Genomic DNA, 14,324 nt, shown 5'->3' with positions numbered 1-14,324 from the left:
CTACAATTGCATGCATTTTCTAGCATATGACATGATTTCATTCTTGGTTATGTCTGAAGAAAACTTCGGTGTATATGAACCACACATTCTCCATTCATCTGTTGACAAACATCTAGGATAGTTTCATGACTTAGCTCCTGCAATAAACAGAGATGTGCAGCCATGCTGGTAGTAAATTGCCTTAGATTCTTTGGGTATAAACCCTTAAGTGGTATACTTCAGGCAGAGGCTACTTCTATTTTTAGTTTTTGAGGAACATCTATACTGATTTCCATAGTGTCTAGACTAATTTAATCCCAAGAACAGTATAAGGATTCCCCCTTTCCCACATCCTCACCAGCATTTAAAGAGAGTCTCAGAGTTAGACTGAATGCCCGTTGGATCAATAAATACATAGAAGTTAAGGTGGAATGTTATAGTTTATTGAGATGTGCTAGTGTGTCCATTTGAAAAGGAGTGGATTGTTATGGTTAGTTTTGATTGTCACCTTAGTTCGACTAAGAAACCCTTAGGTCATCACTGAAGCATTTTTCAGGTGTGTGGCTGAGGGTGTTTTCACAAAGACCTGACTTAAACGTGGACAGCACCATCCCTTGAGGTGAGGTGCTGGGATGAGCAAAAAGAACAGAAGGAGTGAGAAATCTATTCCCAAGCACTTTGCTTTCTGTTTCCTGATCCACCAAGATGTGAGCATTTGCTCACAGGATACAAAGTCTTATCCTCTGAATAGTTGGTGAGGATGAACTTCCCTTCCCCTCTTAAGTGGCTTTGGTCAGTTATGTGGTCACAGCAGTGAGAAAAAGGACTCCAGTTTTCAACACTAAATATGCAATCACTCAGTTATGGCATGAGTCAGAGAAATCATTGATCTCCATTATCCATTACCTTCTGACTGACTGCTAGTGAATTCTAAGGTAAGGCATGTTTTTCACAATCAAGAAGGGTTTTACTGAAAGTGACGGAGGACAGTATATTTAGGAGCTCTCCTGATAGACTCGAAGGGTCACTGAAATACTGTATAGCATAGGTTTGTGCCTTTTTAAATAAACCAAGAGGTTTCTCATTTTTTAACTTAGATATCCTAACAGCTTCTATCAGAGTTTCTTATTCTTTTCTCACTATCCTGTTTGTGCCTTCTGGATTCTGTTGACAGTTCCATATGTGTATCAACAGTCTTGATTATTAATGACCAAGTAAATGTTGTTCCATGTTTCTCCTTTTTCCTATTTTCAAAATTGAGAGGTGATCTCAATGCTCTTTCAGACATGCTAAAGAATAAAACACCGTATCCTATGATAGAAATGTGTAGAAATTAGGAAGAATGATTTCATTTTTTAGAACAATAACAGTTCTTAGTCTGGATTTACTTAAGAGGAAATGGTGTGAAGCTAAGATACAATCAACCGAACAATCAAACAACAAAAACCTCAACCAACTTGCATTTTGCTGTCTTTCTGAGAGCTGAGACACGCCATCTGTATGAAGGAGCTCCCAGTATTATGCAGTAATGTTCTTCCTAGTAGAAATTAGCATACAGGCAAAAGAATTCTTCTTGCCTAAAAATGTCACATAGACAATGGAAATAAGCAGTAGAATGTGTGGACTGCCTTACATACTTTTAATCGCATATACGCTTTTTATCCTGAACATTTTATTTAAAAATTACTATTTAATTTTGAAAAGTGTGCATGTGTGTCTATGGGATATGTGCCTGCGAGGGCAGCTTCCACTGGAGGCCAGAGGCATTCGATCCGATTCCTGAAGAATGGATAGAGAAAATGTGGTACATTTATACAATGGAGTTGTAGAAACTCAGCAGAAAAAAAGCAATGGAATCTTGAAATTCGCAGGCAAATGGATGGAACTAGAAGAAACCATTCAGAGGGAGGCAACCCAGTCACAAAAAGACAAACATGGTATGTACTCACTCATATATGGATATTATACATAGAGCAAAAGATTACCAGCCTACAATCCTCTTCACCAAAGAATCTAGGAAAGAAGAAGGCCTCTAAGGGAAAATGCATGGACCCCAGGAATAGGAAGGGGCAGGAACTCCTAAACTAATTGGGAGCATGAGGGTAGGGGAGAGGGGGCTGCCAGAATCAGAGGAGGAGAAAAGGAGAGGAGAGGAGGAAATGGAGGAGCAGAAATATTGAGTTGGGGGAAGAATAGAGGAGAGCAGGATGAGAGATACCATATTAGAGGGAGCCATTATAGGTCCGAGGAGAGATCTGGCACTAGGGAGATTTCCAGAGACCTACAAGGATGACATGAACTGACAATCCAGGCAATGGTGGAGAGGATAACCTAAATGCCCTTCCCCTATAATGAGACTGATGACTACTTTTTATGCCACTCTAGAGCCCTCATCCAGTGGCTGATGGAAGCAGAGGCAGACACCCACAGATATACACTGAACTGAACTCTGCAACTTAGTTGCAGAGAGGGAGGAGTGAAGATCAAAGGGGTCGGTACCAGGCTGGTGAAGCCCACAGAAACAGCTGGCCTGAACAAGGGGGAGCACATGGACCCCAGACTGTTGTCTGGGAGGCCTGTACAGGAGTGATCCAGACCCTTGAACATGGATGTCAATGAGGAGGCCTCCATACTCTGGGGGGCCCCTGATAGTAGATTAGTATTTTTCCCTGGTGTAAGAAGGAACTTTGAGAGCCCATCCCAAGTGAAAAGATGCACTCTCAGCCTGGGCACATGGGGGAGGGCCTAGGCCTGGCCCAGGATGATGTGGTGGACTTTTGGGAACCCCAGTCGAGGGCCCTAACCTGCCTGGGGAGTGGAGGGTGGATGGAATGGGTGGTAGGTGGGGGGAAGAGGGAAGGGGTGGGGGGAGGGGTGGGAAAGGGAGAAGGGATTGACATGTGAAGCAAGCTTGTTCCTAATTTGAACTAATAAAAAAAATTTAAAATGTCACCATAAATCTTTATGTCTTCCTATAGAAACATTCTGGAAAGTAATTACAGATATCCATCTGTGGCTACAGAACATATCATATAGACTAGTTCCATATGAACAGCAAGTAGGTCGAAAGGAGAGCAGCTGGAGAAATCTTTAGAGTTTTCCTCTCCCACAGCCCATGATCATTTATGATAAGTTTCTGATAATCATTTTAAGACTCTATTATACATTTTTTAAAAAGTACTTTGTACTTTCCCTCATAGTCTCATATGGGACTTAAACAAAGTTTCACACTTGTAATTTCACTTTTAAGGGGCTATATTCATATATTGAAAACCTTTGAAAGTAGCAATGTAAAAACACCTTTTTCCCCCCAGCTCCTCTGGGGAAGGCACTGGAGATATTGCCACATCCTGAATCTTTTAAGAGTCCCTAAAATGCTAGCAGATAACTCTGCATTTCCCAGTGGTCATATAGATATTGTGGCTTCCAAACTGTCTTTTGGCTCCATAAGTGATATGATATTTAGTTATCCAGTTTTCTGTATTATTCCCTATCAGAAGAAAATCACCAGTGAGTTTAAAATAAAACAAAATTCTGCTCTATAAATTCTGTATACCCTAGGATGGCAGAACAGAGACTGGAGAAACCGACATTGAAATGAACATACAGTGTTAAGTTTTCTTTCTCCATACTCCACCTTCTACCCTGTCCTCCCTTCCACACCCAATTGGACACTTCCTGTTCCGTTATTTCATCTTCCCCCTTCATACTACCTGTAGTCTCTATTTCCCTGAAATTCCCACAACCATAATCTTTTATGAGTTTTTTAAACTACCTATTAATACTTTAGTTTAAATGAATATAGCTAAAGATTCAAGGCTAGCATTCACATATGAGAGAAAAAATACATGGAATTTGCCATTCTGGATCTGGATTACTTCACTCCAAATGATTATTTCCAGCTCCATCCATTTACCTATGAGTTTCATATTTCTTTTCAGCTAAAAACTATTCCATTGTGTATATGAACCATACTTCATTATCCATCCATCAATTGGTAGATATGAAGGTTATTTTCTTTTCCTGGCTATTATACATTTGAGCTGTTGTGGAATGTTATTTTAAAAGGTGCTACAGTTGTTTATGCTATGGAATATTTGTATAATGGTGCCAAGATATGTTGCATTCTTTTATGTTGCTTTTGTTTAACTCAGTGAAGCTGTGTTACTTTGCCTGCCTAAAACACCTAATTGGTATAATAAAGAGCTAAATGGGCAACAGCTAGGCAGGAGAGAGAAATAGGCCAGGCTGGTGGACAGAGAGAATAAATCGGAGGAGACATCTAGAGAAAGGGGAGGAGTGAGAAAAGGAAAAGGAGAGGAGGATGCCAGGGGCCAGCCACCCTGCTGCTAAGCCAGCCACATGTTGAGAGGGGAAGAAAGATATATAGAATAAGGAAAGGTAGAAAATGCAGAGGCAAAACATAGTTAAAGAGAAATGGGGCAATTCAAGTTAGAAAATCTGGCTAGAAACAAGCCAACCTAAAGATGGGCTTTCATAAATAAGAATAAGTCTCTGTGTATTTATTTGGGAGCTGGATGGTGGGTGCCCAAAGAGTAAAAGACAAACAAACAAACAAACAAGTAACTACATTGAGCAAAAATGAGAAATGAACATGAAAGCATATCTGTACTAGGATATAGAGCCCTTTGCCATATTCCTGGAAGTAGTATTGCTGTATCATGTGGTAGCTTTTAGGTTTTTGAAAAACCTCTACATTGATATCCACAGTGGCTGCACTAGTTGCATGCTCACCAATAATGAATAAGTGTCCCTTGCTCCCATGTTCCTACACCCACATCATCATTAATTGTCATTTGTTTTATTGTTGTTAGCCATCTGACTAGGGTAGAATGAAATCTTAAGGTAGTTTTAGTTTGCAATTCCCTGATGGCTAAGAATGTTGAACATTCTTGCATTTCCTCTTTTAGGAGCTCTCTGTTTAGTTGCACCCCCTAATTTTTAATTGTTTGCTTTCTGGGTTTAGCATCCTCTGCGGGTGACCTATAAAGAGCTCTGTAGTTTCTGCACAGAGTTTTTGTCGCGCATGCTCTTCCCTCAGTTTCCTAGCTCACTCTTATCCTGTATAGTGTATTTCTTTCTTCCCTTTAAAAAAATCTGTATTTCTATTTCTAGCCACATGCTTCTTGTCCAATTCATGGCCTTTGAAATAAGAACCCGGGTTTTTCAATAAGACCCTGGGACACTGGCAGGTGCCAAATAGACTCAGATGCCTGCCTATAATACCATCCACACAGGCTATTTAGGATGAACTTTTAATTCTAATGAGAAGACAATTGCTAAATGCATTACACATAATTAGATCACGGACTACCATCTCCCCACCCTGGGAAGTTGCTATTTATAATCAAAATCTTTGCTGCAAGTTTTACAAGATGTTTAAGCTTTCTTTCTCAAAGTTCGGTTTAGCTAAGTGTACTCTCTGAAAGCTGCCTGTGAAAGGAACCGTGAAAAGCCTACATTGTGTCAAAGTGAGGCTTCCACTGTGCTTTGCCCTACAAAGGAAACAAGTGCCGATGGAGACATATTTGTTCCAGGGCTAGTGTCTCTGTTACTCATGTTCTTAAGTGGCCCAGCTGTCCAACAGGGCATGCCTTCTTCCCTGAAGGAATGGCTCTCTGGAGGTGAAGAGGTACAAGAGCAGCCAGGTCCCGTTGGCGTTCCTAATTAGGGAAAAAACATACCCACAAAATAACCTTAGCTGATGCCAAGATTAAATGCTGATTCACACGGAGACTCAGCTAAATTAGCAAGTGGTGCAAGGCTGTTTAGAATTTTTCTTTGTAAGAAGAAAATGATTCTTTGACAAATCCTTCAAAAGAATTGAGTGTGTCTTTAAATAGAGCCAAAATAAATGGCATAATCTAGAATAATAAACAAGATCTCTAGGTGCTGGGTACATTTTTAGTGAGACTTTAAATAGCTATGTAAGATTTATACTTTTTAAGATTCAAACTTATTCAAATGATAGTAAGATAAAAAGAAGCTTTTATGTTAATAAGAAGGCTTAGCCAAGGTCAAAGGCTAACGCTTTTTAAAGATTGTGAATAGACACACATAAATGGATGAGAGATTATTTAAAGTCTCTTTTAAGATTTTTTCATGTCTTTCTGGCAGACAAGAAAAACCTCAGAGCATTTTCAAGAGTTTGCTGTCAAATGCACTGTGCAGCCGATTTCTTCCCTTTTGAGTGTACCATCCATCTATACAATGGCGGCCATGCCTACTTCTAACCCCGAGCATAAAACTAGGGAAGCTGAACGTGTAGTTCTGCGGATGCATGCTTCCTTTCTGAGTTTCAGACTGTTGGGCGACCCTCTGAAACTTACAGAATGTGTGCCCATCTTCTTGGGGAAGAGAGTTTATAGCCTTCCTTTAAATTTCAATGTTGGGCATGGGGATGGAGGATAAAGAACCACACGGTGTTTTCAGTTGTTCCGTTACAACAGAGGAGTCTTACTTTCCAGTGCCCTCCCCCTCAAAAAGGAACCAAAGTACAGCTGTGAGGAATCTGAGTCTACGTCCTGTGCCATTGGGTCATGTGACTTGTCCAGGGCATTCTTTCATCTCATAAACTGCATTAAAGTTTCTCAAGCCTAACGTTTGCAGGTTTTAGGTAACATCTTCAATTTAATGTATGTTCCTATTATGACTTTTTAAAAATTCCGAATGATATTTTTTAAACTGTACAAAATTGATTGTATTCACCAAAAAATAACAGCAATATTTTCTGTATTTTTTTTTAGACAAACCACAAAACATTTATTTTTGTAGATTTTGCTTATAGCTCAAGACAAGGCAGTAGACATAATCATGTAAAAAGACAGAAGAACACAGACAAGTCAGTTGCCTGTATGGATGGCCTTTGCTTCTGTCTTCACCGTGGAGCACAAGTGAATCTATCTGTGAAGAAGCCTATGAAAATGTGGGTTCAACAAGGGACATAGACAGCAACAACCAAACGGGGAGCAACAGTTTCTGGCTCTGCCATTCACTTGTCCTTTGAGGTCCTTCCATCCGGACAGAACTATGCTGAAACCTGCTTGCTGAGCTCATAACCTTCTCTTGTAATTCCTGTGACTGTTCGTCCATCAAGATTTTGTTGTTGTTTTGCTTTTGCAGTACTGAGGCATGAGCTTGCACACGCTAGGCAAGTGCTCCACTAAGCTATACCCCAGCCCTTGTCTTTTTGAGACAGGGTCTCACTATGTAGCCCAGGCTGGCCTAAAACCCGTGATCCTCATGCCTCAGCCTTCCAAGTGCTGCTACCACAAATTTTAAACACCTATAACTCCTACAAGTCAAAAGTCAATGGTGTACTTTATCATAACACATTATAAAATGTATCTCTCACAAAATTCATTTTTCAAAGACCTGATAACCCAACAGCTGACAACTAGTTTCACAATGATAATGTTACATCTAAAATGACTTTAACTAAAACAATTCTAGAGTGCCTCTAGCAGGGAGGCATTTTGGCACTCCCAATGCCAACTTCTGGAAGAACAGAAAGGTACTGAAAGCATGAGAGTTCAAACCGAGGGCATTTAAATACGTGGATACCAATAGGCAAATATGCATTCAACTGGACGTCTATCGGCAAGGTACGCACTGATTAATTGGCCTACCATACCTTACAGCTTTTCTTCCAAACAGCCAACAGAAAACAGCCATTTTTAAAACATTTTTGGTATTTTCAATGGTTTCTGAGTTATTTGTAGGAAGCTCTGGTTTATTTGTATAGAGTTTGATGGATGTGTCCACCATTAAATCCAGATCATGTTTTATATCAAAATTCATGTTAAGCAAGTCCAAATTACTTGACCTCTGGTCTGTCAAAGTGTTCCACAAATATGCCTTGAGATGTTTTCGTCCATTTTCATAGTGCTCATTCTCAACTTTCATCACAGGAAGAATACACAGGACCTTCAGCAAGGCATATACATTGGGGAAAAACTTGATGTCAGGAAGAGGGAGGGCTTCATAAATGGTGGATGGGAGCTCAATATCTTTCCCTCTATGTTTCCACTTGATTCTCCAACAGTGAAACTCAGCTGAGACTGTGTCAGGATTGGGCAGGTCACTTCTGTACATGTCAGCATGGTGCTCTTCTGATGTGTTGAATTTAAGCTGCCCCATCACTGAGGGTACCAGAGATAGGCATTTCAGAGCTTTGAGGTGCTGTTCAGAAAATATATCTTTAAGTTCCTGAATAATGAACTCCACTGTAGGAACACTGAGGTTAGCGGAGATTCCAGGTTACCTTGCTGTGCCCTCCCGAATTTCCCTGGGAGTTTCATTTGAATGTCAAGTTTGGTTGCTAAATTTGTGGCTTCCTCAAACCAAAACTCATGATAAACTTCAATATTTTCCATCACTTCATTAAGTGAGTGCAGTACTGCAGTCAAGCTACTGGCTACAAAGAAGACATCAGAAGTTTGCCCCTGAAGATTCTTCCCAAAGGCCCTTGTAAAAGATAACACATTTTTAAGAACAACAATGGTAACAATGAAATCAAAATCAGTCACTACACTACAGAGTACAAATGCTCGTCCAGCTATACAGTTATTCCACCTAGTATTTGTGTCGCTATTTATACCATCTAAACACAACACAAGTGCTTGTAGGAGATCCACTAAGACTTCAAAGGCGTCATGCCTGCCTGTCCACTGGGAATGGCAGATTTCCTTCAGTTCCTTACCCCGCTCTTCACTGTTGTGAAAAAGAACAGAAATTACATTGCCAAGTTCTAAAAGCAGCTGTGGTGATTGGTGGAAAAAAGAACAGACTTCCTCAATTGTTCCCAAAGCCACGGATACCCCTATCACAGGGACAGACTTTGCCAACCACGCATTTAAGGCACAGGAAGAGTAGAGTGTGTAGACAGCCTGGGCGTATTTTTCTAAAAGTCTTGAAGCAACAACTTTCATTTTGGAAGAAAAGCCACTAGACACACTGTAAGCCTGACCACGACAATACTCCATATTCAATGCCCATTTCTCAGTTATTGTAGTGTGAAATTTCACAGCCAAAATCTCTGCATCAGCTTCATATGGCAGGAAGCCCACAAACTGCTCTCTCAGGTTATGAGCTTCATTGACAAACCTCACCAGCACGGGCAGGTCTCTTCTCCTGCTATGTTCACCACGTCGTCTGTGATGATGGAAAAAAAGTGCGAGTCTCTCACTTCCCTGAGCGTCTCCTCCTGAATGCAGCTCTCAAAGATCTCCAGCATCTGTCTCTGCTGAGCTTTAGAGGAGAATAAGGTGTTCACCGCTGTGGTTTCAAAGCGCTTCCGCAGGACCTCTTCTCCAGAATTGATTCGGCACTCCAAGAAGCGCCTGAAAGTTATCCGGAGCAAAGAGGCCTTCTGGGATCTCGTCGGCCTCGTGCCCATCCAAGAGTATGTTCTGCTTTCCCATGAGGATCAGAATCTCAAATAATGACTTGAGGTACTCTTTGTTCTCCTTCTCTTCAAGGGTTAAAGGTAACACATTCCCATCCTGCTGGCTCCCCGCTTCTGCACTGGGGTTCTGAGCACTGCTGTTAGTTTCTTGTTCACAAGTTTCCTCAATTTTTTTCTGTTTCAGTGTCCTGATTTCATCTTCACTCGATTCTTTTATTCGTTTTCTGTGTCTGCTATGTGGATTGTTCAAATGACTGGTGAGATCAAATATTGTTGGTATTGCATTATCTCGAAGAACTGTTCGATAAGGACTCTCCCAATGACTTCACAAGTATCTGCTTCAATTAATATTGAGAAATAAAATAACCCAACCATTCTTTAGTTTTCTGATGCCTCTGCAAAATGTATAGTTCTACAAATCGTAGAGGTCTCAAAGTGTTTGGCACATAATCGATAATGCTTATTTAGTTGATCAGGTGTTTTATCTTCTAAGTCTGCCCTCCTACAATTTTCAACCCACTTCTGGCATCTGGCCGGGTCCCGAGGGAACCTGAAGAAGGCCAGGTCGGACTGCGTGCTTTTTCGTGTGCAGTTGGGGGCAGCGCAGAAGTTCAGCATGGTCGCCCCGCCATCTGCTGGTTCAGCCCTCCCCTCCCGGCCTCATCAGGGCAGCATGGCCGCCCCGCAGAGCCGGGGAGGGGAGCTGGGCCAGCCGGCCGGCTCCACAAGGCCTCCAAACGATATTTTGAACTTGTCTTCATTAATTTTGAATCATGTCCCTACTTTTGAAGTGTTTTTCCTTAGGTAAATCCAAGAACCAAAACATGAACTTGCTCTTTTAAGCCCATTGAATTTGAACACTAAGCAAGCTGACTGAATACGACCTTGCTTTTGATTGTTGGTAAAACACATCCTAAATGGGTGTTAAAAAAAACTAACACTCAAAGCTGGGTGTTGGTGTCACACACCTTTAATCCTAGCACTTGTGAGGCAAAAGAAGGTGGATCTCTGAGTTCGAGGCCACCCTGGTCTACAGAGTAAGTTCCAGGACAGGATCCAAAGCTATACAGAGAAACCATGTCTCAAAAAACAAACAAACAAACAAACACAATAGCCCTCAAGCCTAGCACTACCAATGCTGCACATATTTGACCTAGCAGTACCTATGTTGCAAGTATTTGAAAGGGGACGTTTTCTTTTAAAGAATCAGCATTAAACTCACATGTTGACTTCCTTGTGCTTTGGCAGGCTGGGTATACTGCCATTCTGTCTGTCTCTCAATGCTTCTCTCACCCGGGGTAGCAGTCATCATGGTGGCCTGCCTGGATATGCCTGAGTCAGCAGCTTTGCTACCCTTCTTCCTAGATACCATTCTTCTGACTTTAATTCTAGAGCCTGCAGCTGTGAAACCTTTAGAGGTGAGTTCTTTAGAAAAGAGTGACAAACACCTCCTGATTAGGGACTGAAGTCGGCAGAGGGTTTACATCAGGCAGATAGCAAGAAAGGAAGAGACTGGAACTTAGTACTGAATGGGAAGGGGTGTCTTTTTACTATCATACATTTGAGTGGCTTATTTGGAGCTTCTCATACTTTTCATCTTTTACAGTTCCCTGAAGCTCTTGATTTAAACAGGCACATGGACACTCTTATCCATAATTCATCCAGGTAATTGGCAGTATTTGCAATTGCAAAATATACAGCAGATATACACTTCAACTGAATAAAGGAAGTTTTTCACCCTGAAGATTTCCTACTTATCAAGTGTATCCTGTAAGTATTTATACTAAGTACAATGATATTTTATTATGTATGTTCTTGGGAAAATTAATTTCACCATTGTCATCATCAGGAGAACTATTTCCAGTAGATGTTGGTTTGCTATAAGTGACTGGCTTTGAAATGTTTCAAGCAAAAGTCATTGTCCACCTCACTTAGCATGCCTGAAGATAAGAAGGAACCAAATGATTTAATTTAATTTTTCTGAACTGCTGTTTGATAACGTTTAACATTTAATGTATTCTTTTCCACTGTTGACTTCCCGTGGTGCTGAGTTCAAACAAAATGTTAAATTTCCTTAACATATTGTTTACTCCATTAAAACCTGCCATGTAGTCATAAGCATTGTGTCATTTCTTTCTTGCATCCTCTGTACAGGCCCAGAACTAACAACATCATTATCACCAGGGAGGAAACTTCCTGGAGCTTCAAACTTATCTAGTCTAATTTGAACACCTAAGCTGTATACTTCCAAATTCTTTTAGATAGAGTAATACATTGTTTATTTCCATAACTCCATATCAGATAGTATGTCGCATGAAGCAGAGAAAGGAAAATCATGATAACTGTTAAATAGGCTGTGGAGAAATTTTAATATTTATTCAGGACTGTGTGTCTTTTGTAGTGAAAGTGGTGCATTCGGAATGTTAGCGACTTATACAAAGTGGGATTGTAAACCTGTTTGTTAGCATGGCTAGCCAAGGGGAAGGGATGAATATATAGAAAGGTTGGGATCTTCGAATTTAAGAATGATTGAAATCAATTTCTATGAAAATAAACAAGTGGTATTACAAATTATTAGTTTTATACCTAGAAACTGCACACCTGGTTTTGGAATCTCCCTGTGTTCACATTTATACTGTTTGAAAATTCAAACAAATTGGCCATTTCCTTGGACCCTCACACATGTCACACAATGAAGAGACACCTAAAGGCAAACAAAAAGAAGAGTCATTCTCATGGTATAGACAGCCAAACTGAGATGCTCTGGAGCAGCATCTGTTTCTAAGATGAACCACAGAGGAAGTACTAGGGAGATTTCCAATGCTCATTTTGTTTTCCAAAGTCCCACTTACTCCTGCATGTTATTGAGCACAGACCAATATATCCTAATGTTTTTCTCTATCCTAGACTCAGTAAAATAACCCTTTGAAATGACCTTTCTAGAAATAAGAAATTCATGAATGATTGACAGTTGTTACATGAATGCTGACAAGCTTGTCTATTTTCTGGGTCTCATGACCCAGTGATTGTCCTAAGGTTGAAGTATGTGTTAGAAGTAAATGCCATTGTAGAAATACTGGTTTTTGAATAGCAGGATGTGATGAAAAACAAAGGATCAATAAAATCCTTTAGCCGCATATCTCATTTAAATTTGATTAACGGGAACCAAATTAGCATCAGCCCTAGAAGATACTTCTCCAATGACATGGGAGATATCTTGAGAGAATGACAAGATTGGTGGCACATAATCAATTAGTAGACACTCAGCAGGCATTATCCTTCAGCTGGTTCGGGAGTGTCCTGGTAGTTATGGAAAAGAAACATTGCTTCCTGTCCTTGGTTTGATATCCTAAGCCTGAAGGGACATCCCTGATGATATTACTTGACAAGGGAATACTTCAGGGTATTTAATATATGAAACAAGAGAAACTTCTCATGATGACTGCAGTATTCCTCTTAACACAATATTATGAGGGAAATTACCTAGAGTGGAGGGAGAGAAAATACAAATCACCCTTGAAGATGCGGCAGTCTTTGCCGTAAGGTAAAAAAATGTACAATCCTACATGAGAGGACTATGGAGTCAGGAAAAGTGAGCTGAGTTCATTTCAGTGTGAAGGAACAGGAGCAAGTTGAGATCTATAAATGTTTCATGCAGCAATTTTGTTTCACCTGATTTGTATGGAAGTCATGAAAATGGAATGGAGTTTTTTCTCCTCTGAAAGCTGGAGGCAAATTTGGCTTAAAGCCTAGAAGATTGGAGTGCTGGGGCTCTCTCTCAGATCCTTCTCCGGAAGGGAGTTTTTTGTGTTTGCGTTGTAGAAAGATCATCTTCCTTCTGTCATTCCCAGTGGCTAAATGACAAGGGCTATTTCAAATTTTTTGCTAGTAATGCTGAATAATTCAAATCACTGTTAAACTTCATAATGTCATTTCTGTCAGATAGATCTAAATTCACCAGATTTTCACTAATGTTAAGGACTGAACCACTAAACTGCCAATTGTGTTTATCTATTCAATTCTAATCCGTGAGATATTAATTATATAAACTAAAGCTTAGTTGATGTAAGTTTTTTCCCTTATTTTGGGCAGCAACAGTAAAAATTCCCCATGTCATTCTCACCTCTCTGTTTCTCAGGACATAAAAGGGGTAGAGCTTCACCAGCATTAAAATTGCTCATCTTTTCACTTACACCATTTGGTTCCCACTTTTATCAATAGTACTGTCATCCATAAAGTCTCTAGGCACAGCCAGCACCACATGGCAACAATGAAGAAAATGACAACAAAGCATATTTATTTAATCCCAGCACTCGGGAGGCAGAGAGGCAGGCGGATCTCTGTGAGTTTGAGGTCAGCCTGGTCTACAGAGGGAGTTCCAGAATTCCAGAACAACCTCCAAAGCAATACAGAGAAACCCTGTCTCAAAAAAAAAAAGGAAAGAAAAAGAAAAAGAAAGAAAGAAAGAAAAGGAAAAAGGAAAAAAGAAAAGATAAGCAAACAAATATACATATTGGGACTTTTAAGAAATTAAAATTCCCTTTCCAACTGAAGGTAGGCCAGTGTTCTTGGATATACTTACAGCATTAGTATAACTTATACCATTACTATTAGTTACGATAAATACACAACAATTTTGATTTAAAACATTAAGTCAACATTCAAACAAAGTGCAAGGGAGGTCTGCATCATTTGGATATAGTAGAAGATGACAGGCCTAAACTTCATTGAATGACAGGAAGAAAGGATTTTTGATTAGTGATGACACAAATAACTCATAAAAATTTTCACTAAATTCTGAAATTGCAGTTCAGAATGTGATATATGCTATATCTTATTTCATAATTTTGGTCAGATTACTATTTTTAGAGAGGACTGAAACTTAATTTTCTATCAAATTTTTCGGATTCTGGCTTTT

The 14,324-nt window shown here is 40.0% G+C and overlaps 1 protein-coding gene across 1 annotated transcript in view; it reads right to left on the bottom strand.

Annotated features, from left to right (window-relative positions):
• LOC113830699 (ephrin type-A receptor 6) overlaps positions 1-14,324 on the bottom strand; it is an 818,688-nt gene that overhangs the window by 139,520 nt on the left and 664,844 nt on the right. The gene's annotated exons all lie outside the window — the stretch shown is intronic.

This window comes from Cricetulus griseus, chromosome 4, assembly GCF_003668045.3.
Source record: "Cricetulus griseus strain 17A/GY chromosome 4, alternate assembly CriGri-PICRH-1.0, whole genome shotgun sequence".
NCBI lineage: Eukaryota > Metazoa > Chordata > Mammalia > Rodentia > Cricetidae > Cricetulus > Cricetulus griseus.
The sequence above is the reverse complement of the archived record's forward strand: the minus strand, read 5'-3'. Positions and strand labels throughout refer to the sequence as shown.